A 24,256-nucleotide genomic window follows, 5' to 3' on the forward strand; every position below is an offset into this window, starting at 1 on the left:
TAAAAAAATACTAATTATTTCAATAATTATTTTGTAAAATACTAATTAGTATGATAATTATTCCTATAAGATAATAATTATTCCCAAAGCACGAATTGATATACAATAATTATTCTGTAAAATTAGTAGAATAATTATTCGTACGTAATATAATAATTATTTTAAAAATTCTGATTATTAGAATATTATTCGTAAATAATTATTTATTTTAATTTTTCGTATAATTATTGAAAAATATACTAATTTGTACAATAATTTTTTTTTTAAAACACTAATTAGTAAAATAATTATTCGTAGAATAATAATCATTTAAAAATACTAATTGGTTCAATAATTATTCCGTAAAACACTAATTAGTAGAATAATTAATATTCGTAAAATAATAATCATTAAAAAAATACTAATTGGTTCAATAATTATTCCGTCAAATATTAATTAATCTAAATATTATTTCTAAGATAATAATAATTCTTTATAAAAATACTGGTTTATAGAATAATTATTCGGAAAATAATTATCAACAAAATGAGCAAAAAGAATTATTATTACGACAATAATTATTTTAAAAAAATACTAATTGGTACAATAATTATTTCGTAAAATACTAATTACTAGAATAATTATTCGTGACATAATAATTAATAAAAAAGTACTAATTTGCGCAATAATTGTTCGGAAAATAATTACTAACAAAAATAACAAAAGTTCTTTTATTATTATTATTATTATTATTAAAAAAATTCGAATTGATAAAAAACTATTTCGCAGAATACTATTAGTAGAATAATTATTGTTAAAAAAAATTCTAATTGGTAAAAGACTTTCGTAAAATACTAATTAGTATTATTACTAATTAGTATAATTATTCATGAATTAATAATTATCGAAAAAAACTAGTAGACAGAATAATTTCTTTCGAAAATAATTATTGAAAAAAACTACTTGACACTATATTTTTTTGGAAAATAATTATTGAAAAATAAACTAATTAACACAATAATATTTTTGGAAAATAATTATTATTAACATAAAGTTCAAAGGAATTATTATTATTATTACTATAATAATTATGATAAATATTATTTTTATAATAATAATTATAATAACCGAGATAATAGAATAAATCATTAAAATACACATTAATATGAAATAATAGTAAAATAATTATCAGCGAAATAATAAATTGATCGGATAAAAATTAAATGAATTCGAAAAATGATAAATTACATTATACCAGATTAATAAATAATTCCTATGTATTATAAATTATTGCAAATTTCCTATATTATAAATAAAATTGCAAAATTTTACAAATGATTTTTCACTCTTATAATGGATCGATAAATTAATTTCGCGCAAAAGTTGAAAGTTAAGGATCGTACACAACTTTTGCGGGGTTGGTTGTGAGAAGGGGGAGAGAGGGAGAGAAAATTTATAATGGTTGTAACAAAGTTGTGAGCGACGGATTGCCATTTGAAATCGCTTATCTCTCAATACACTTTCGTGCCCGATTCAAATGCTATTCATCAATTTCTCGGTTCTCTCTCTTTTGAAGCTATCATTTTCTCACTATATATATGCAGATCACACACACAAACACATTTACCATAAGGTAGAAGAGAAACGTCAGATAAGAGAATTTACGTAATTTGAAAGTTACACTTTATCTTGTTGAGATTTTAAATAATCGTCGAGAGGGCAATTTAAATTTTTCGCGCAGTGTTTGATTGAAAAGACATGTTTTAGAAAATCTTATCACACTATACTTCTCTTGCGTTGATTTATTTTCCAGTAAAATTTAATTGGATTTAATTTTCAGTTGAATAATAAATTTTGATGATAAATAAGGGAAAAATTGTATTTGTATAATGGAAAGTGTGTAAAAATTGTGAGCTTTTTTGAAATATATTTGGGAATAAATTTATTTATGGGGTATTTATTTAATTTTATATTCGTTTAAATGAAATTTATTCCGTTTGGCGAGTAACAAATGTGACTGCTACAGGAAGGATCAAATTTCAAGTCAAGACACATAACTCTTAAACGAGTACAATAAAAAGCCAGTTGCAATTTACATCTTGACATAATCTCTAATTTCTGTCTTCGTGCAGTCGTTTCCTTATTGCTGTCCAACATCCTCTTAGCGTATATTTCTTGCATAACTTGACGAAATTCCCTTTTTTTTTGGAGAATACTATATTAATTGCTTTTTTTGTCCTCGTGCATCAAATTCCAGAAGTTTAATTTTGATTTTTTGTTGAAAACTATTATTTTTGAGATTTTTTTCTTTTATCAGTTGGTCGTTATTTTTCTTCTTTTTATTAAATTTATTAAATTGTACTGAATAAAATTTGATTCAAATAATTGATAATCAAATAAGTTTCTATTTTAGATAAATATTTAGTTGAATTAAGTAATTTTTATTTAAATCAAAATTACATGTTATATATAAATATAAATGAATATGTGAAATAGAAATTAAATTGTAAATCCCATTTGCAGAAAAATTTAATTTGCAAAAAAAAAAAATTATCACGAAGAAAAAATTTTCTCGCGAATTTGAAAAATTAATTAACTAGTGGAGATTGTTAAGAATTGCCTCGTTTGTCTTATTATTGCGAAACAAAAATTAAATTTTGAATTCCATCTACAGAAAAATTTATTTTAAACAATTAGCGCAAAGAAAAAATTTTCTCTCGAATTAAAAGATTAATTAATTAATTAATAGAGATTTTTGAACAGAAATTAAATTATAAATACTGTTTGCAGAATTTTTTTTTTTAAATTATCGCGAAGAATAAATTTTCTCGTGAATTAAAAAATTAATTATTTAATTAGTGGAGATTGTTAGAAATTAAATTATAAATCCTATTTGCAGAAAAAGTAATTTTAAAAAAATTATCTCTAGGAAAAAAATTTCTCGCGAACTAAAAAATTTAATTAGAATTAATTAAAATTAATTCAGAATAATTAATAATTAATTCAGAATAATAAAAAAATAAATTGAAAATGAATTAAAAATTAATTAATTTAGTCGAAAACTTTCTAATTCCAATCGAAAATATCGATTTATCAGTTAAATATTTCATTAGAGATATGAGAAGTGATATAATGATGATGTTCTCGCTCATTGGAGTTATTTTGAATTTATGAAACGAGAAACGTGAATTAGTGGAATAATTTTGACGGAACGTAATAAGGGTTCTCTCGCGATGCCGGAAGTGAAAAGTATAAACCCTCTTCCCCCCTTCCCCATCACCGATCAACGAAGGAACGCGAGGAATCGCGAATTTGATTCCTCAAATGCAATGTGTTTAGCGATCGTGGTGCCAGTTTCGTGTTCGGTATTTCATGCGTTTATGTTCCCATCCCTGACTTCCCCCACCACTCTCACTCTCTCTCTCTCACTCTTCACCAATAACCCTGGGTTATTCGCGGGGGAAATCCCCTTTCCTTCCTGGCCAACGATTTCCCTAATCGTTCGTAGGAACGCTAGGAACAAACCGTGCAACGGAACGAGAACAATGCCGTCTACTCTCTACATTGTATCAACCGCAACAAGAATTCGAATTATCTCGATATATGCATATCAATTTTCCAAATATCAAATCATAATTTTCACATTAAAAGTGTATTTTAATTAATTTGTTTTGAAAAATTATTTTAATTATTAGTTTTAAAAAAGTATTTTAATTATTGATTTCACCAATTTTCTTTATTATTAAACTTTGATAATTATTATGAAATTGTGAATTTTTAATAATTATTATGTTAATTATTAATTTCTTTATTTTATTTATTTATTTTTTTTAATTATTTACATGAATAATTATTGTAATTTTGAAATTTAATAATTATTATTTTAATTATTAATTTAAATCTTCTTTGGAATAATTTTTTTTAATTATAAATGCCAACAATTGGTTTAATTATTAATTTAAATAAATATTTTAATTATTAGTTTTGATAATTATTATTTCAATTATTATTTTAATTATTTATTTCTGTATTTATTTTCATTGTTGATTACAATAATTTTTTTTAATTATAAATTTTAGTATTTATTTTAATTATGAGTTTTCAATAATTTTTTTTTAGTTTAATTTAATTGTTTAAATTTTTTTAATTATTAATAACTTTCACATAAAGTATAATCTAATATCTTTTTTTTTTTAATTAGAAAGAAAGTTAATTTCTTTATTTTTTTAATAAAGTAGAAATTTTCAAGTAAAAACAATTTTTTTTGTAATAGTTAGTAAGACTCCGAAATAACTCTAAAGTCAGGATTTTTTATTAAATATTTATAAAGAAGATTTTTTTGAAAGTAAAAAGTAAATTTTGTTTTGTTCGTAAAAAATTGCTTATAAAAAAACAGTATTTTTCTGTCTGGAAAATTAATAACAATAATTAATAATAATAATTAAATAATTGATAAAAACAGAATTAGAATAATTTCTTTAAATTAGTTTAGTTTTATGCAGTTTTAAATAGTAATAAACGTTTATTGTTCGTATCTTCTTTTCAAATTTTCGCGCGCTTACTCTCGTTCCGCGGTTCGGACTGGAGCTATGTTCAGAGCGTACGTAGCAATATGGCCGCCGCGCCTCTATTCACTCTGTTCAGTGCCCGGCGTGATGGGTTAGTGCTGATTGTTAGTGTTTTTTAACTGTAATTTTTGTGTTTCCTGCAAGTTTTAGTGTTTGTTATAAACATTCTTCTCAAGAATTAACATCTCAAAAGCAATTCGCAAGGAAATATAGCGATGATAGAGATAAAAACTTCCAAGGAAAAGTTATTTGTGGTAAGCAATTTTACTATGCATTTGTAGGTTAGTTTTTTAATTCTGAACTTTTTGACATTTTCAACTTTATTTTTCTAATTTTCTTGATTCTACTTTCACGATTAGTAATTATTTCAAAGAAAAAAAAATGTGTAAACTATTTCGGAATATAATTGAAAAATAAACATTCTTAGTGTGAAAAAATATTGAAGTACAGTAAGAATCAAAAGTGTGAATAAACGCGTTGTTGTTTTCCGGTAAATTTGCAAATTAAAAACGCATTTATTTTGAATAATGTAAATATAAAAATAATATAAACACAATAAATATAATATGAATACAATGAATATAATATTAATATAATAAATATAATATTAATACAATAAATATAATATAAGTACAATAAATATAATATAAATAAAATATTCCAAAAAAAACCCACTGTTGTAAAAAAAACATTCGATTGGCTCTTATTTTAACAAGCTTTATCCATTCGAAAGCAGAATCCGGTTGAAAATTTACTGAAATGCAATGAATTGGGAGGAAAATTTAATTGGAAATTTTTGTAAATCTTTATTTCAATCGAGGATTTATTTATTAAAGTAAATATTTTTTTTTTCGTTTGACAACTGGCAATTTATATTATTTTTACTAACTCAAAAATAAAACAAATAGAGAGAGAGTGGGGTATTTCGGAAAGTGGGGAGGGGGAAAAATTTTTAAAAAAAAGTAAAAATGATGACGGGTCCATAAAAATGAAGCTGTGTTTGTTTGTCGATATAGGATATTTCGTTTGTTTTCAAGAGACGAGCCCTTTTTTTTTATTGACCAGTCGCGATTGTTTGATCTGTTAATTTGTGTTTGTTCAGTGCTTCTACGTGCTTTATATTCCTCTCTGAAACCTCACGGTAATTTTTTCTTCTCTCTCTTTTTTTTAATATAAAATCACATTTAACGAATTCGCCGATAAAATTACACAAAGTTTATTAATTTTCGAGTGTTTGTTCAATAATCAAGGGGATAATCAAATTGCATTCAAAGAATTAGTCAAATTTTAATTTTAATTTGAAATTTAAATTTAAAACTAAAAGGTTTAATTATTAAATTATTTTACTACAAAAAATACTAAAATCTGGATTTTTATTTTAATACAAAAACTACTAAAATCTCGATTTTAATTTTAATTCGAAATTAAAAATAGAAACTAAAACGTTAAATTATTAAATTATTTTAATAAAAAAAATACTAAAATTTGGATTTTAATTTTAATTCGAAATTAAAATTTAAAACTAAAACACTAAATTATTTAATTTAATTGTTAAAATAAAAAAATACTAAAGTGTGGATTTCACTTTTAAATTAAAATTTGAAACTAAAACGTTGAATTATTTAACTACAAAAATTTTTTACTTAAAAGCTTTGATAGTGGAATAAAATTTACCTCTAGTGGAATAAAATATTGAAGCATTCAACAAAGATGAATTAAAATCTAAAAATTTAAAAATAATATAGGGGGAATTTTGTTTTGAATATAATTTTTAATATAAAAAGCTCTTAACCTGTTTCCTTATTTATAACCTTTTGTTCGTGTTCTTATCTGTTTAGAATTCATCTTAAAATTTGATTTGATGCTCAATGCACTTTGTTTCATGTGAAGATGCATGAAATGCAAAAATATGCTTGATAAATAATGCATTTTACCGTCAAAAGCGAACCATGCGTCGGGATCGATGAAAAATGCATGCGAGTAGTGCTAACGTCCTCGTCGCACGTATCATTTTTCAATGTATTATATATATAATACAATCTCTATACAAAAAGGTATTATCCTCTCAACAAAACATTTCCTACAATTAATTATCAATTTTTTCCTTTTAAAGAAAATTGCAATTTTCCTGTACAAAACAATTATTATTTTTTTTCTCAATTTAATTAGAATAGAATTTAGTTCATTGTATCAGGACTCTTCTTCTTTTTTCTTTTTTCGAAAAAAAGGAGGAACAAAAGTAATAAAATAATAGTAAAAAATAAATAAATTTATGTTAAAATAAAAGAAAAAAAAATCAATAATAAAATAAATTATTAAAAATAAATAAATTAGTGTTAAAATAAAGTAATAGAAATAGAAAATAAAATAATTAAATCAATACTAAAAAAAGAATAATTAAATCAATATTAAAAAAAAAATTAAATCAATAAGAAAATAAAAAATGATAAATAAAGTTTTCATTAAAATACGGCATATTTAATTTTAAAAAAAGAAAAGTTTCAAAAGGGAGAGAAAACTCATTTCATTGTTTTAAAAATTGAATTAAAAATAAATGAAATTTGCGAAAAGTAAATTTGCAGAGATGAAAAAACAATAGCCTTTATAAACCTTAACTAAATTTTCTTTGTAGTTTTTTTTTGTTCATGAAAACTGAAAGCTTTGGGGAATTTTTTCTTTTTTTTTCTTTTTTTTTTGCATGGTGAAATATTCATGATGGCCAATTTAATTTTTAGGCAATTTCCGATATTGGTTCAACCCTAATATCATGGAGGTAAAGAACAAAGGGGCTTCTCAAACTTTTCATTATTGTTTTTTCTTTTCAATTTATACCACGTGATTCCAATTTTGTATACGCAATATGGCAATGAGTGAACTTTTTAATCTCGCGAGTTTTTAGACACACATGTATAGTCAAGTACAAAAGCAGTGCTATATATATAAAAACAAAACAAAAAATTTGTATCGTAATTGGTATTTTTTTGAAATTTAATTTTTGTTGATATTAATTTATTTATTATTAATTTTTATTTCTCTATTGTTAATTTTAATTTATTTATTATTAATTTTTATTTCTCTATTGTTAATTTTAATTAATTTATTTTTAATTTAGAAATTCTGCATATTAAAAAATCTTCACATCATTACTCTAGTTTTTCTACATTTTATGTCCGAATTGTTTCTAAATTTTGAATTTTTTTTTTAACTTTTAATTTGTATCTTTGTATTTTTTTGCTTTCACCTCTATACAAAAAATATTTTACATATTAAAAATAATTAATTTTTAACCGAGAAATAATTTTTTAATTTCAATTATTTTTCACATTAGTTTAGTAATTTTTAAAAATATTTATTCGGAAAATAAATTTCGTTATTTGAAAGTTCAAAACTTTAAGAAAAATGTTTAAATGAACAAAAATGATTTATTTCTTCTTAAAGTTCAATTTTTATGACAATAATTTTGAATATTTTTTTAAATATTGAAGCAGAAAAAATATTTGTTAGTTTAAATTTTGAACGTTTAAAACTGAGAAAACAGTTTCTAAATGTAAAATTTAATTTTAATCTTTACTGCAATCATTGATTGATAAAAATATTATCAATAAAAAATATTTCGTTAATTTGAACGTTAAAAACTTGTGGATCGTGAAAATTTTTTTAAAAAGTGGAAAAAACTCGAAAAATTCACTTGTAATGTGATTTAATATGAAAAAGTAATAAAAATACAGAAAATACGTTAAAAATTGTTTATGAACGAATTTTAAAACTTTTTTTTTCCAAATATTAGTTTCGCGTTGCAACTTTTTACTGGAAGGTTTATTAACGGCAGTTCGGGTGAGTTTTATACCTGAAAATTCTGTTTGAGTTATGATCGCACCAACTAGACGTGACTGAAATACATTGACTTGACATTTAAACGAGAGGCGTGCGTGTACACTACTTGGTGTTTTGTGAGAGAGAGATAACAAAATGAATTTAAAGCATAGAATTTTCTTAAAGCGCAAAAATGAATATATAGATAAATTACCATATAACATATTTTCATCTCTTAGAATCATCGTGCTCCGTATAAAATTGAATTTGCACACACATTTTGTGTGTGAAAGAAACTTTAAATTTCTCAATATAATTATGCATAATATTAGTTTATATTATAAATCTTGGTTCGCGATAGTTTTCACGTGAATTTTCAAAACTTATAATTCACTTTAGGTGTTAAATGTATTAAAAAAAAAGAAAATGAAAAATGTAATTGGAAATAATTTATCGTTTAGATAAAATTACCATTAACTTCCATTAAATTTTTCGAGAGAAATTTACATTTTCATTGGAAAGTAAATTGTCGTGTAAGTTTAGCATTTTTCATATATATGGAGAGAGAGAAGTTATGGATAAAATGGTGATAAAGATGTCGATTGAAAAATTTATAGTTGTACATTATTTATCGAATGAAAGTAGTTTCATAAAAATTTTTATTACATTGTTCTTACATTTTTAAAAATTTTTTATTTTCATTTTTATCTTTTTTTATTTCAATTATTATTATCATTATCATTATCATTATTAATATAATTTTCAATATTATTATTCGTCTGTTTTTTAATTATACTTTTTATTTAATTCTTGACTTGTAAATTCTATTTTTCAAAACTTGATTTTCCTTTTCGTTAAATTAAAAACATTTTCTTCTTTTTTAATGAAAAAATCAGTAAACAAATAAAATAAATTTTTTATTTGTTCAATTTTTTTATTTTTGAAAAATTGAGAGCTAATTATTTATTCTTACCGAAAGAGGAATCAGGGTTAAGATCGTCCAACTGGAAACTTACCTGAAATGAAAAAGAAAACAGTAATTAGAAAATTGTTTGAAATTAGTGATTTTTTTTAATTCCTATTTTTAATTAATAACTTGAATTTTCCTTTTTTACTTTAATTTATTTATAATTGCTTTTCTAAAAGTAGTGTAAAAGACTAAAAAAAACTAAAAAATACGAAAGTGTTATAGTGAAGATTTAAATTTGGAGCAACATAAAAGTTTTTGAGAGAAAAAAGAGGTGGAAAAAAATAAATCAACTACAATTTAAAAGTACATTTTAAATCCAAATTTCTGATTTACAATTTCAAATTTCCTCCGTGAATTCTCATCAGCATAGAATGTAAAAAGGGGTACATTGGTTGTATATATAAAGGAGAATTTAAATTTCCAAGTCCTCAACAACGTTTCCAAGTTTACTTTCAAGTTTTCAAAATATATACGAAAGAAAAATTCAGTGAGAGAAGTTTTATTGATACCGGTAAAACTTTTTTCTTTCTCTTCTTTTTTTTTCTTTAACTCTGAATTCTAATGTTGATTTTTATTCTAGAAAAATTTTCTCCGCGTATTTTCTATGCTAACAAAATTTAAAGAAATTAAATTGACCCAATTTTTTTGCATTTCGGGATGAAAGCTTCTGTCAATATACAATGTTTATAGTATTGGAATTTTTAAGAAAAAGAATTGTTTCCATAGAGAAAAGAGAAAAAAAATTACAAATAATTGAAATTTTTTAAATAAATTTTTATTTCTAAAAATTTATTGAACTTCAAAGGTTTTATTTTTGAAATTTTAGAAAATATCAATTTTTAATGAATTTAAATAGAAATTTTAATAACAACTGATTATAGAAATTCAATTATTTTTTAAAAGTGATAAACTTCTTCACATAAATTCAATTATGTTAAAAATTTTTTAAAAATTCTCGACAAAATTTCAATTATCTTTATAAATAAAAATAAATAATAAAATTCTTCTCTGAAATTCAATTATTTTCAAAAAATTTAATAAAATTCTTGGCAAAAAATTTCAATTATTTTCAAAAATTTTCCTCATTTCAATTATTTTTAATATCTACTATTTTAATAAAAATTAAAAAGGAATTCAATTACTTGCCAATTTTTTATAAATTTCTTCGCACCAATTCAATTATTTTTAATTTTTTAATAAAGTTTTTTGAAAGAATTTAAATATATTCAGAGATTTGAAAAAAATAGTTCTGAGAAATTCAATTATTTCGAAAAATTTAAATGAAAATATTTTAAAAATTCTATTATTTTAAAAAATTTTGACAAAATTCTTTACAAGATTTAGTTAATAAAATTGGAATTTTAATAAAATTTTCCTATACAATTCAATTCTTCTTAAGAATTCAATTATTTTCACAAATAATACATTTTTAATGGAAATTCAATTACTTAAAAAATTTTGAATAAAATTCTTCGCTAGAAATCAATTATTTTCTTTCTTGAGAATTCAATTATTTTTAAAAATTTTGATAAAATGCTTTATAAATGTGAAAAATTATAATAAAAATGGTCATAGAATAAAATTATTTTCGTAAAATACAACATTCTTCCTAGGAATACAATTATTATCAAAAATGTTTGTAAAAATCTTCGAAACAATTCAATTATTTTCGTAAAAAATAAAAATTCTTCGAAGCAATTCAATTATTTAAGAAATTTTAATAAAATTCTTCATAAAAATTCAATTCTTTTCAAAAATAATGATTTTCACAGGAATTCAATTATTTAAAAAAGATTTATTTTAATTCTTTGTCAGATTTCAATAATTTTTAATTTTTTAATGAACTTTCTAGATGGAATTTAATTATTTTTAAAATGTTTTAAAAAAATTTTGAAAAATTCAATTATTTAAAAAAATTTGAATAAAATTCTCCACAAGAAATTAATTATTTTCATACATAACAATATTTTTCTCCGGAATTAAATTATTTTCACAAATAAAATTCTTCACAAGAATTAAATTCTTTAAAAAAATTTTTTAATCAAATTCGCGTTGCAAGAATTCAATTATTTTCATAAATAACAAAACTTAGCGCAGAATTTCAATTGTTTTTTGTGCAATTTTAAATAAAATGATAGAAAAATGCAATTATTCTTAAAAATTTTATTAAAATTTGTCAAGAGAATTTTATTATTTAAAAATTTGTTGATAAAATTCTTCATAAAAATTAAATTTTAAGAAATATGCAATTATTGAATAAATTATTTATTTTTGTATTTAAATAATTGAATTCTCGGGAAATTTTCTAATAAAAATTGATTTAAAAATGAATTTCAGTTAAAATTTCAGAGAATTGAATATTAAAAGCATTATAGCGTGAATTTTTAGAAATAATTGAATTTTGAAAAGGGAATTGAATTTTGAAAATTAAAATCTTTGAAAATTTAAAATTGTTTTATTAGTCGATTTATTAATTGTTTTACTGTTTTAATAATTATTTTATTAATCATTTTCTTAATTGTTTAATTGTTTTAATAATTGTTTTATTAATTTCTCTGCGTCTAATTGTTTCATTAAAATTTTTGTTTATTTAGTTTTTCTTTGTTTTGAAATAAATCCTTTTCCTGGGTGTAAAATAAAGAAAAAAAAATCGTCGAGGCAATTATAGACATAATATTTCGTCGATGGGGCGAGTTTTCAATGCATTACGATTAGGGACGATAATTCGGGAAATTGGATTCAGGGCTTCGAGATGAACGTATTAACGTGCTTATTAATATGCTCGACTGATAATTGTGTCAGGTTGATATGGAATGTGTGCAATGGAGAATATTCGAGAATTTCCGTGCGATGATGGCACTATAACTAAAATTGCCAACCCTCTTTTATATATCGAAGCAAATATTTAAATAAAATAAAAATCCCCCTTCTCTCATTACCGTAAATTATTATAATACTCACATCACGCTAATTGATAAATACATTCACATTAATGAGAATCCTTTTTTAATTAATTAGCTACACGATAATATTTCCTTTCATGACTTTGCAAACAAGATAAAATGAGTAATTTGAATTCTTTCATTTTAATATTAAAATATAAATAAATTTATTAAATGATACTTTTTATTCGCTTCTTTCTTTTTTTCTCTCTCTCTCGTTTTTAATTTAAGCGATTAATTAAATTGCGGCAATTAATGTCAAAATTGACGTTCGATTTAATTAAATAACGCTGATGTTTCAATTCATGACTCTTCTCTCTTTTATTCGTGCGAGAGAGTGAATAACTGTGTACTTGGGGTATTAAATAAATTTGAAATATTTCATGAAGGTTCTCTCGTGAAATTTATTGGCGGATAAGGTTAGTTCAAGAGTATAAGAAATTCTATAACGAGAGAGAGAGAACGGCATTTCTGAGTTTATATCCCACTCGAGACAGACACTTATAGCAAGTTATTAAAAACAATTCTTAAACTGTGAATGTAGCATTATTTTCTTATATGCGATCTTTCATTTTTATATTAAAAACTTTGTTTTATTGCAACTTCGTTAGTAACTTTAATGAATTGTGAAAGGTCGTTGACTTTTTTTTTTTGCAGAAATTAAATTTTTTTTAAGAGAATCTCGGAAATTTTAAATACTTTTTTACGTTCGCATCACGTGAGATAAGATATTTTTTACTATTTGATTAGTAATTTTTATTTTGCTCGAAAGTTTTAAATGTTATAATGAACGAAATATTTTTTGTGATACAATATTTTTGAAAACTGTACTTGAAATAAAAAGTATTCCGTAGCTGAACGTTTATTTAGTTAAAAATAATTTTTTTGATTATAAAATTAATTTAATTAATTAAATAAATAAAATAAATTAAAGAAAGTAAATTAAATTAATTAAATAAATTAAATAAATTAAATAAAATAAATTAAATAAAGTAAATTAAATAAATAAAATAGATTAAATTGAGTAAATAAAAAATTTAAAGATGTGACAAAAATTTAGTTGTTTATTTGAACGTTTGAAATTTAAGAAACATTATTTTTTAACTAATCAAAATTTAGAGAGTATTGTTGCTAAAAAAAAAGTATCTAACCTCCAGTCGGGAAATATAAGCGAAAATATATTAAAATATATAATAAAATAACGTTCCATTGATACTGAGAAGATTATTTTGCGCAATTTTTTTTTTCTACTTGGCTCACTTTGGAATTCAGGTTAGTGTCTCGATTCGAAACAAGAAAGAACTCGTGACGAAAGCAAAAAAAAAGCCGTTAGGAATTATTAAATATAATGAAGGCTAGATACGGTGTATAGAACTCATGCGAAAATCAATAATAGGGTTTCAATTCATAGAAAAAAAGAGAAAATAAATTTTTGATTGAAGAATAAATTCTTATCGCATTATTTTCAGAATGATTTTTAAACTTATAAAAATATGTTAAAACTGTAAAAACTAAATAAAAAAATAAAATTAAAATCGTAATAGAAAAATAATAATAATAGAATAATAATAATAATCATAATAATAATAATAATAATAATAATAATAATAATAATAATAATAATAATAATAATAATAAAAATAATATAAAATTCAAAAATATTTTATTAAAATTGTATTGAAAATATTTTTCAAAAATATTCCAACCCAGTTAACTTGCGAGAGTATCAAATTGCAACGAATCGATACCTAAAATGCGTGGATCAAAACATAATTTAATCGGAATTTTTTTGTTATCAATTTGATCGAAATTTTCGGTATCAATTTATTCCAATTATGGTGTCAATTTGATACCTCGTTAAATTTATTTTTGCAAAAAAATTCTCAAGTTTAGAAAAAAGAAAATAAAAAGTATAGAAGAAAAATGCGAGGACATTCTTAGAATGAATTTAAAAAAATGCATTTCTCACGGTATGCATATATAATTGCAGAGACTTAATAAATGTTTCATTCTTTAACAATAACAAAAGACTCTCGCGATGTATATATGTATATAAATGAATAAACGGGAGAAATAATCTACTTCAATATTCATATGTTTATTACTGCGCTTATTATATATGTGATTATGTGTACACAAATTGCATTTTCTTTTTTTTTTATTCAACATTATGTATGTATGGAGGTAATTTAATTCCTATAGATTGCTGTGTAATGACAATTGGTTTTTCATTTGGAAAATATTAGTTCAAATAATGAGAAAAAACCGGTTTGTTTATTAGTATAGGTTTATATTATATATGAGGGGGAAAAAAAGAAGCAAATTTAGTTTGTAGACTTTCTTGTATCTTGATTGATATTTATGGAAAAAGAGTATGCGACTTTATGATGATGAAATCTAGAATCGATTTTTACTCTCTGGGTTTAAAATTTTAAATTGATTGAAAATGGCTAATTTGATAGTAAAAAGTTAATAAAATACAAAGTTAGTTATTTTCTTGCTAACAATTGGCTATTTTCTACTAAAAATTAGTTATTTTCTACTCATAATTAGCTATTTTCTGTTAACAATTAGCTATTTTCTACTAACAATGAGCTATTTTCTACTAATAATTAGCTATTTTCTACTGACAATGTGCTATTTTCTACTAACAATTAGCTATTTTCTACTGACAATGAGCTATTTTCTACTAACAATTAGCTATTTTCTACAAATAATGAGCTATTTTCTACTGACAATGAGCTATTTTCTACTAATAATGAGTTATTTTTTTACTGACAATGAGAATTTTAAAAGAATTGCGTTTACAATTTTCATAAGTAGATAAACTTTAAAAGATTTTGATTTAAAATTTTGTAAAATTTCAATTTAAAATGAATTTAATTAGAAATATAAAAAAACTTAAGATTTAAAAAAATTTTAAAAACTAAAATTCTTCTAAAAATAGTTAAATTTTTTAATATATATTTAATTGATTATGAAAAATAATGGATTTATAGAAGAATTTTAGTTAAAAACACTAAAACAAAGTGAATTTTGAAGCAATTACAAATTATTGTAGAAATTCAATTATTTTCAAAAATTTTAATAAAATTTTGGCAAAATTATTTTTAAAAAAATTATTAAATTATTAAATTATGTTTAAAAACTTTCCTCAATATAAAGACTTGTAATATTCTCTACTTAAAAAAAAATTTCTAAAAGAATTCAATTAGTTAAAAAGAAATTTAATAAAATTCTACGCAAACATTTAATTATTTTCATAAATAATAAAAATTTCACAGGAATTCAATTATTTACAAATTATTTTCATATATTATTCAATTATTTTCATAAATAATAAAACTCAATGCTGAATTTCAATTATTTTTAATACAATTTTAATGGAATCCCTCGAAAAAAGTTATTATTCTTCAAAATTTTATTAAAATTTATCAAAGAAATTTAATTATTTTAATAAGCTTTGCTACAATTTGTTTATTGAATTTTAAGTATTATTTTCAATACATTTTTAATTAAATTTCTTTAAAGAATAAAATTATTTTCAAATATTTTAATGAAATTTCTTTACGTAACAAATCAATTTTTTTCAAAATAATTTTAATAAATTTCTTCGCAGAAATCCAATTGTTTTAAAAAATTTACAAAAAATTCTAGTAAAAATTTCAATTATATTTGTAAATAATAAAATTTTTCTCCGAAATTCAATTATTTTCAAAACTTTTAATAAAATACTTGACAGAATTTCAATTATTTTTAATACAATTTTCATCAAATTTATCAAAAATGCAATTATTCTTAAAAATTATTATTAAAATTTGTCAAGAGAATTCAATTATTTAAAAATTTGTTGAAAAAATTCTTTATGATAATTCAATTTTAAGAAATATGCAATTATTGAATAAAAGGTTTATGTTTATAGTTAAATAATTGAATTCTCGTATAGAATTTTTTAATAAATATTGATTTAAAAATAAATTTCAAATTAAAATCTTCAAAAATTTGAACTTTTCATACTTTTAATCAGGAATTCTATAGAATTAAAAAATTAAATCTTATCGAGAAATTTTTTAAAAATTGTATTAAAAATAATTAAATTTCTGTAAGAAAAAGTTTTATCAAAACTTTTGAAAATATTTGAATTTCTCCGCAAATTTTGATTTATGAAGACAATTAAACTACTAGTCAAGAATTTTATTCAAATATTTTTCAAAATAATTGAATTTCTGCATAGATTTTTATTATTTACCCAAAATATTAAATTATTTTTTGAAAATTTTAATAAAATTCTTCACAAGAATTAAATTATTTTCATAAATAATAAATCTCATAGCAGGATTTCAATTTTTTTTAAATACAATTTTAATAGAAATCCTCGAAAAATGGAATTATTCTTAAAAATTTTATTAAAATTAGTCGAAAGAATTCAATTATTTAAAAATTTCTACTAATTTATCAGTAAAATTTACTAAATTCTAAAGCAAAAAGTCAGTCACTAATTCAAATTAGTAAACATTTTTACTGATTGAAATTTGGAGAGTTGTTATCAATTTGGAAAATTTAATTTTTTCCAGTACTTTTAATAAAAATTCCTGACTTTTCTCTGATTTCCTTGACCTGTGGCAACCCTGTCTCTATTTGATATCAACAGAAAAACTGTGTTATTAAATTAATTAGTTACCGGAAATTTTAATTTCTTTGACAAAACTTAAAATAAAAGTGAATTTTTTAAATTAATTAGTCAATGTAACATGTAAATTTAGTTCAGAATCCCTAGGTCAATATTATCATAACCTCAAAATTTAGGTCAAAGTGACAAGTGAATCGAATACAAAATTAAAAATCAGGTCAATAGTTAACAGGTCAAATAGATAATTAATTACGTCAAAAAAAACTAATAACAACGTTCGTTTTACTAATTTAGGTCAATAGATAATTAGGTCAAAAAAGTAATAACGTACTTTAAATTAAAAATGACATTTTAAAATTACAAACTAAGATATTCTAAATATTTAAAATATTCTCAAGTTTAATATTTTAAAATAATATTAATATTTTAAAATAATATTAATATTTTAAAATAATATTAATATTTTAATAATTATAATAATTAAGAATTCAAAATATAAATTATATAGGTAAATATTTCATAAAAAATGATTGACAATTACTATTTTTCTTATCACGAAAGTGCAACAACGCAAGTGATGTTTGCCTTTCAGTTTTTCCTCTTTTTCTCGCAATTTAAAGCAATTATACGCGATAATAATCGGCAAAGAGTATTATTAACACAAACTATGTGTATAATATATTGTATAGTTTTGTTGCACTCTCCCTGACAACTGAGACAGGATAAACGAATATAAAGAGTTGTCCGTGCTGCGTTCATTTACTTCTCCTCTTCATCCCGCATATATGTGATGTATGAGGAGATTAGCATAAATAATTCTCCCTTTGGATTTATGGGACACATTCTAAATCGAATTTACTTCAAGGAAACCAGCCGGTGTGAAAGTTCAAGTTTAACTCTCACGCATTATATTTATGTGAATGTATACATATATATGTACAAATATGCGTAAAGTGTGGGTGTGTGTGTGTGTAAATGCATATATATACAGGGAGGAGGGAGAGTGTAAACGTGCTGGCATGTGCCTGAACACTTTCGTGTGCCATGTTAATGCACCTGTCATACACTCCCGGCAACATTGCGCGCCAACCTTTTTTTTTCTCCTCTCTTTTTTGCCCTCCAGAAAGAAGTGGTAATGACCGAGAGACGGTTGCATTTTGATCGCGTGATGTGTGTGCAGAATGAAAATGAAACTTCATACTGAAAACGAACGCTATTGCAAAAAGGTATTCCGCGCTCAAGTGATTCTATTTTTTTTTCTCTTTCTTTTTTTTTTTTTTGGAAATTTACCTCTATATTTTGTATTTCGTTATTTTACACAATTTTTCGCTAGTGTTTTTTTGTTTTTGTCTCTTTTTCTTTTTCCGAAAATTTACATCTGATATTTTATTTCGCCGGATTTTTCTTTAATCATTCACTGAGAAAACGATTTATTTGATTCAAACCTATTTTGTGTAAATCAAACTTAAAATATCTTTGCTTTACAGTTAAATATATTTAAGTTTAATTTAAATATATTTTTTTTTATAATTCAAAATTTGCGCGGAAATTAAAATATTTTCAAAAGTTTTGATAAAACATTTTCGTAGAATTAAAATGAAATTCTTTGAAGTTATTGATGTTTTCAAATAATTTTACAGAAATTCAAAAATAAGAAAAAGAACATTTTTTAGTGCCTAATAATTTTTAGAGTGAATCAGAATTTTTTTAGGCTCAGGAAAAAAGTCAAAATTTTTTTTGGAAATCAGGAAGAAACAAAATTGAATTTTTGTGTCAACCCTGTTCAATGATGAAAATAATAAAAGTATATATAATATAAAGAAAAAATTTTCTATCATCCGAAACATTTAGATAGTGACTTATTCTTATTTTAACCTTTTCAGTTTGAAGAATCTTCTGAAAATGTATTTTTTATTTAGTAGTACAACTATTGTAGTATAATATAACATATAAACTACATTATTGGATAACAATAGTTGATAAAAATTTGAGAGTACCGAGCATACAAATTTGCCATTTCACAGTCGTGATGCATAAAACAGAAATATATATGCTTTCTATTGCTATTTATTCGTCCTTGATTCCTGACAATATTGAGAGCACAAATTTCTCAAAAGAGTTAGAAATCCTCTTTTCAGATTTCATTTCGATATTGTAGAAAATATAAATTTCTAAATATGTACATGTGTATAGGTACTAAAAATATAGTATTAGAATAAAAAAAATAAAATAAGTATATAACTTTTATATATTCGCTTCTGTAACCTTTACATATATACACCCGGCATTTGAAAAGTTCAATTTCATTTTTCATCTACACGATTTTTAATTTTTTTTTCAACTGAAATTGTGCATATATCATGGACCGAATATACTTTGTATTATAAAGTCGGAATTTATATAAACTTTTCTGTTTTTTGTCTAATATATTCGATTACAATATATACTTGGCTCATAATTTATCAGAGTCGTATATTATCTTTATGTTACATAATATAAAGATTCCATGAGGGAAATAATGTATAATTACAATTCGTCGAATTCGTGAAATCATAAATATCAATTTTTTTTTCCTCGGTTTTTTATATTTCCGCACGAAAGGAGATTATATACTTTCTTTTGATGATGATCACGAGAATTCAATCAGTTATGAATAGTACTTTTCGAACGTGAATTTGGATTAAAATGTTTTAATCTAAAATGATTTAAATTTAATATAAAAATTATTTTTTAATATATTTTATACAAAATATAGATTTTAGGAACTTAAAAAAATTCATAGTTTTTTCTATTTGAAGAAAGTTTTTAGTTAATTAATAAATCCTAATAAATTGAATTAGTAAATTTTACTAATGAATAGTACTTTCTACGAATAAAATTTAGTAACAATAATAAAATTTAGTAACAGACTTTTGCTTTTTTAGTAAATTTTACTAATAAACAGTATTTTCTACTAATTTATTAGTAAAATTTAGAATTAGTAAATAATTATATAATTATAATAAATAATAAAAATAATAGTAAGTACCTATAATAATAAATAATAATAATAATGATTGCATATGTAAATAAATAAAAAATATTCATAAAAATGAGAGAAATATAAACGAAGAGAAGAAGAAAATATAAAAAAGTGAAAATAATTGTCCAGGACGAGAATATTCCATTTAATATCAAGATTTATATTCTATTTATCAAAATTCTTTTTTTTCGGGTATTAAATTTTCTCCAGGTGAATATTGTGAGTCTGTGTATGAATGTGTATGCGGTGATAAAGCTCTTTTCTCTTAAGGCGGTCCCGGAATCGAAGTTTATTTGCAATGATTTATAGTTTTGAAAGACAAGAGTCCAATGTTGCGAGATATGATAATAATGTATATATACGTGCGAGGTGCTTTTTGTCAAAGTCTAAATATATATGTATATACATATATATGGTGAAAGTTGAATTTAATGTCGTATTTATCAAATAATGTCTGTAATTTCCCTTAACGACAATCTTTATTGATGACGACGTTGAGCGACTTTTAATGCAAGTCTCGTGAATTTACGCGCGTGTCATCCAATTTAATGTATTCACTCGATTTTTATTATTATTATTATTATTATTATAAACTCGAATATAGTGATACGTGAAAAATGCAATAAAAGATTAATTTTATTGAATAGAAAGTTGAAGAAAATATATTGTTTCATTATAATATAATAATAATGGCGTTGCGAATTTTTTGTCGATTTCTAAAATTTCTAAAGTTAAATTATTAAAGTTAATGTGTTTAGAAAAATAATTTTATTTGGAAAAATTAAATTTTGTTTCAAGTATTAATTTTATTTTCTATTTTTATTTATTTACTATTAATTATTTTCTTATTGATTGTTTCTATTAATTATTTTCTTATTAATTATTTCTCTTAATCATTTTCTTATTATTTATTTCTATTAATCATTCTTTATCAAATATTTTTATTAATTATTCATTATTTAATATTCTCAAAATGTTTAAGTGTTAAATATTTTTAAAATGATTATAATCTTTGAGTTTTTAAAATAATCTTTTGTAAAAATGTAATAATTATCAATTGTTAAATTAATACTTTTATGCATATCTTTTATATTTAAGTTAATTTTTAATTTCGATTCAATATTTTTTCTTATATATTAATTTTATTTTTCAGATTTGGATTGTGAGTTTTGGAACAAAAGATACGGAGAGAATTCAACATTTTTAATAAGTGAAAAAAGTGAGTTTTTATCAATTACTTTGCAATTATTTTTATTTATTTTTTGTTTTTCTTTTATTCTTTTTTGTTTTCTATTTATTTATTTATTTGTTTCTACAATTTTTATTTCTTTGTTTAGTTGTATTAAAATTTCAATGAAAAATGAACTAACAATTTGAACTAATTAAAATTAGAACTTTTGAATTTAATTTTAATTAGTGTAAATTTATACTAATTAAAATTAGAACTTTTGAATTTAATTTTAATTAGTGTAAATTTATACTAATTAAAATTAGAGCTTTTCAATTTAATTTTAATTAGTGTAAATTTATACTAATTAAAATTAGAGCTTTTCAATTTAATTTTAAATAGTGTAAATTTATACTAATTAAAACTGTAACTTTTTAATTTATTTCAAAATAGTGTAAAATACTAATTAAAATTAGAGCTTTTTAATTTAATTTAAAATAGTGTAAATTTAAATACCTACTAATTTAAATTTACAAAAGTCATCCATTTATCAATAAAATTTTGATTTAGAGACGATAATAATTATACTGTAAGTCTCTCTCTATAGTTTGAAATTTTAATGAAATAATTCGTCATTAGAGTAGAATTTTCAAAAAAAGGGCACCATATTTTTAGAAATATAATTTATCGCGGATAATTTTTCAATTTTATTAATGTGCAGAAGGATGTTATAAAATATATTTTTTTTCAAAAAAAGGGATCTGATTTGACGGCAAAAGATCAACCATGCAGATAAGTCGAGATGAGTTATCGATTTGCGATTATCATAAATTACTATGTGCAGCTAAAAGCGATTAACGCCAGAGTTAACGATGGGCTTTGGCGAAGGGTTTTTTGCTGTAAAAAAGAATATATTTTAAAACCAGTAAAGAGAAAAATCAAATTTTCAAATTAAAATCTCCCTTTTCGCAGTGAAAGCATTTTTCTGTTTGTAAATTTTTTTTAAATTTTTCTAATTAATTTAATTATAATTATAATTACCTAATTAAAATTAAATTTGATTTTATTCATTTCATATAATTCTTTTCTTTCACTTAAATAAACATCAATTAAATTATACCAATTAATTTAATTGACTTAATTTAGTTTTATTAACTTAACTTAACTTAATTTAATTAACTTTAATTAATTAAATTACTTTAACTTAATTTAATTAATTTCATTTCATTATTTTCATTGAAGTAATTATTTTAATTTTTAAATTCAACGAATTCGAGCTCTGGGATTAAAATTAATAAAATATTCCTCCTGTGGATTAAGAAGATATTTGAAAAATTTCGTAATTTAATTATTTTATCATATCAGGGGATAAATTTCTCTGAATATATACATATATACTATGTTGAGTGGGAGGAAAATTAATTATATTTTTGTCGATATTGTTCGTAGAATTATCAATTTTTATTTTTTTTTTGCTTCGCGCACTAATTGAAAGACCATTATATTCGAAATTCAATTTAAGACTTGATTAAACTTTTTTTTACGGGAATATATTATTCCTTTCTTCCTCTTCTTTTTTTTCCTTCATTTAATCAATACTTTTTTAATTTATTTCCTTTGTCAATTTATATTGTTCTTCTTTTAATTATCAAAATCCTTTTTCATCTTCTAATTCTTCATCATCTTTTTTTGCTCTTCTTCTTCCTCTTCTTTTTTTCTTTTTCATTAAAACGCCAATGAAAAGGGTTTGAAAGATTTATTAAATGCTAATTAGTTTGGTGGGTTTGTAAAAAAAAAGGAGTGGGTAATTTCGGGCAGGAATCGGGATTACAAACTCGATATCGGCGTGACATGGCGATTTCTTTCTTTCTCTTTCTCTCTCGCTTGCTCTTTCGATCGAGAAACATATCACGCGGAACACGATCGCGTATATATATATATATATATATATATATATATATATATATATATATATATATATATACAATTCTACTTTGACTATATGCTCGTTTATCATATTTTTTGTAGCTTGCAGGGACAGCGCAATGGATAAAATATTACTATAAGTCGAATATTCAAACAACTTGATTATATAGTCTCGAAACAAAGGAATTCCGTAACTTTCATTTAATAATATTAAATTATTACTATTCTAATAATTCTTCTAATGGATTTATTAAATGAAGCGAAAAACTTTTTTTTTCTCTATATGCGAACAATAAGGATAATTATTCAATAATTCTTATTGTTTTTATTTTTTATTTCGAAAATGGAAATCGAGATATGTTGATTATATTTTTTCAGTCTGTAAAAATTTAATTTATGCGAATAATAAGAATTTATTAATAATCAAGAATTTATTTATTTAACATTGTGGTCACAACTTTCAGTTTATCAATTTCCCTGAAAATTTACTGACATTAAAATTATTTTCCCTGACAAAATTCTTTTTACTGAAAAATATGAAAGTTTACGGAAAATGAGTAAAATTTATGAATTTTAATAATTTCTAAAAGTTACAATATTATAACCCTTCCTGAATTCAATTATTTTCCACAATTTTCAACTAAACTTCATCCTTAAATCAATTATTTTAAATAATTTTCTGAAAGTTCCTCTGGAATTCAATTATTTAAATACAGAAACTCAATTTTTTATAATAGTTATAACTGTCCTTTTTAAGTTATTAAAGTATAATAATTATATTAAAAAAAATTAAAATAAAGAAATTCTTACAATTAATTTTTTTTTAATATTGAAAAATAATTTTTGAAAGATAATAATTTTTTAATTATATGCAATTGAAAACTTTCCAAATAATTGAAATTTGGTAAAATCTTTTAAAAATAATTGAATTTCTGAAAAATATGAATAAAAATAATCAAATTTTTGAAGAATTTTAAATATAAATATGACCATTTCTCTGAAATTTTAATAAGTCTGAAAAAGTAAATTTTTATAAATTTTTTTATGGTAAAAAAATCGTTCATGGAGGGAGAATATATATTAAATTTTGTAAAAGTATTTACAAATTGAGGAAAAAATGCTACAAAACGAAATTTTGATATAAAAAATACTAAACTTTAAAAAAAGTTATGTAAAATTTAGTATAATTATATTAAATATAAAAAATATTAATTAATTTCTAATATAACTTTACTAAA

General features: G+C 21.9%; 1 protein-coding gene across 4 annotated transcripts in view; it reads right to left on the reverse strand.

The window, feature by feature from the left end:
* LOC122502820 (TOX high mobility group box family member 3-like) overlaps window positions 1-24,256 on the reverse strand; it is a 476,754-nt gene that overhangs the window by 90,023 nt on the left and 362,475 nt on the right. The window contains exon 2 of one of the 4 annotated variants that reach the window (XM_043613104.1): window positions 9,334-9,376. The exons of the other annotated variants lie outside the window; for them this stretch is intronic. The gene's annotated coding sequence lies outside the window, so the exon portion shown is untranslated. The remainder of the gene's footprint in view (window positions 1-9,333; window positions 9,377-24,256) is intronic. 4 annotated transcript variants of the gene reach the window in all.

Source organism: Leptopilina heterotoma, unplaced genomic scaffold (genome assembly GCF_015476425.1).
Source record: "Leptopilina heterotoma isolate Lh14 unplaced genomic scaffold, ASM1547642v1 Lhet_108, whole genome shotgun sequence".
NCBI classification, from domain to species: domain Eukaryota; kingdom Metazoa; phylum Arthropoda; class Insecta; order Hymenoptera; family Figitidae; genus Leptopilina; species Leptopilina heterotoma.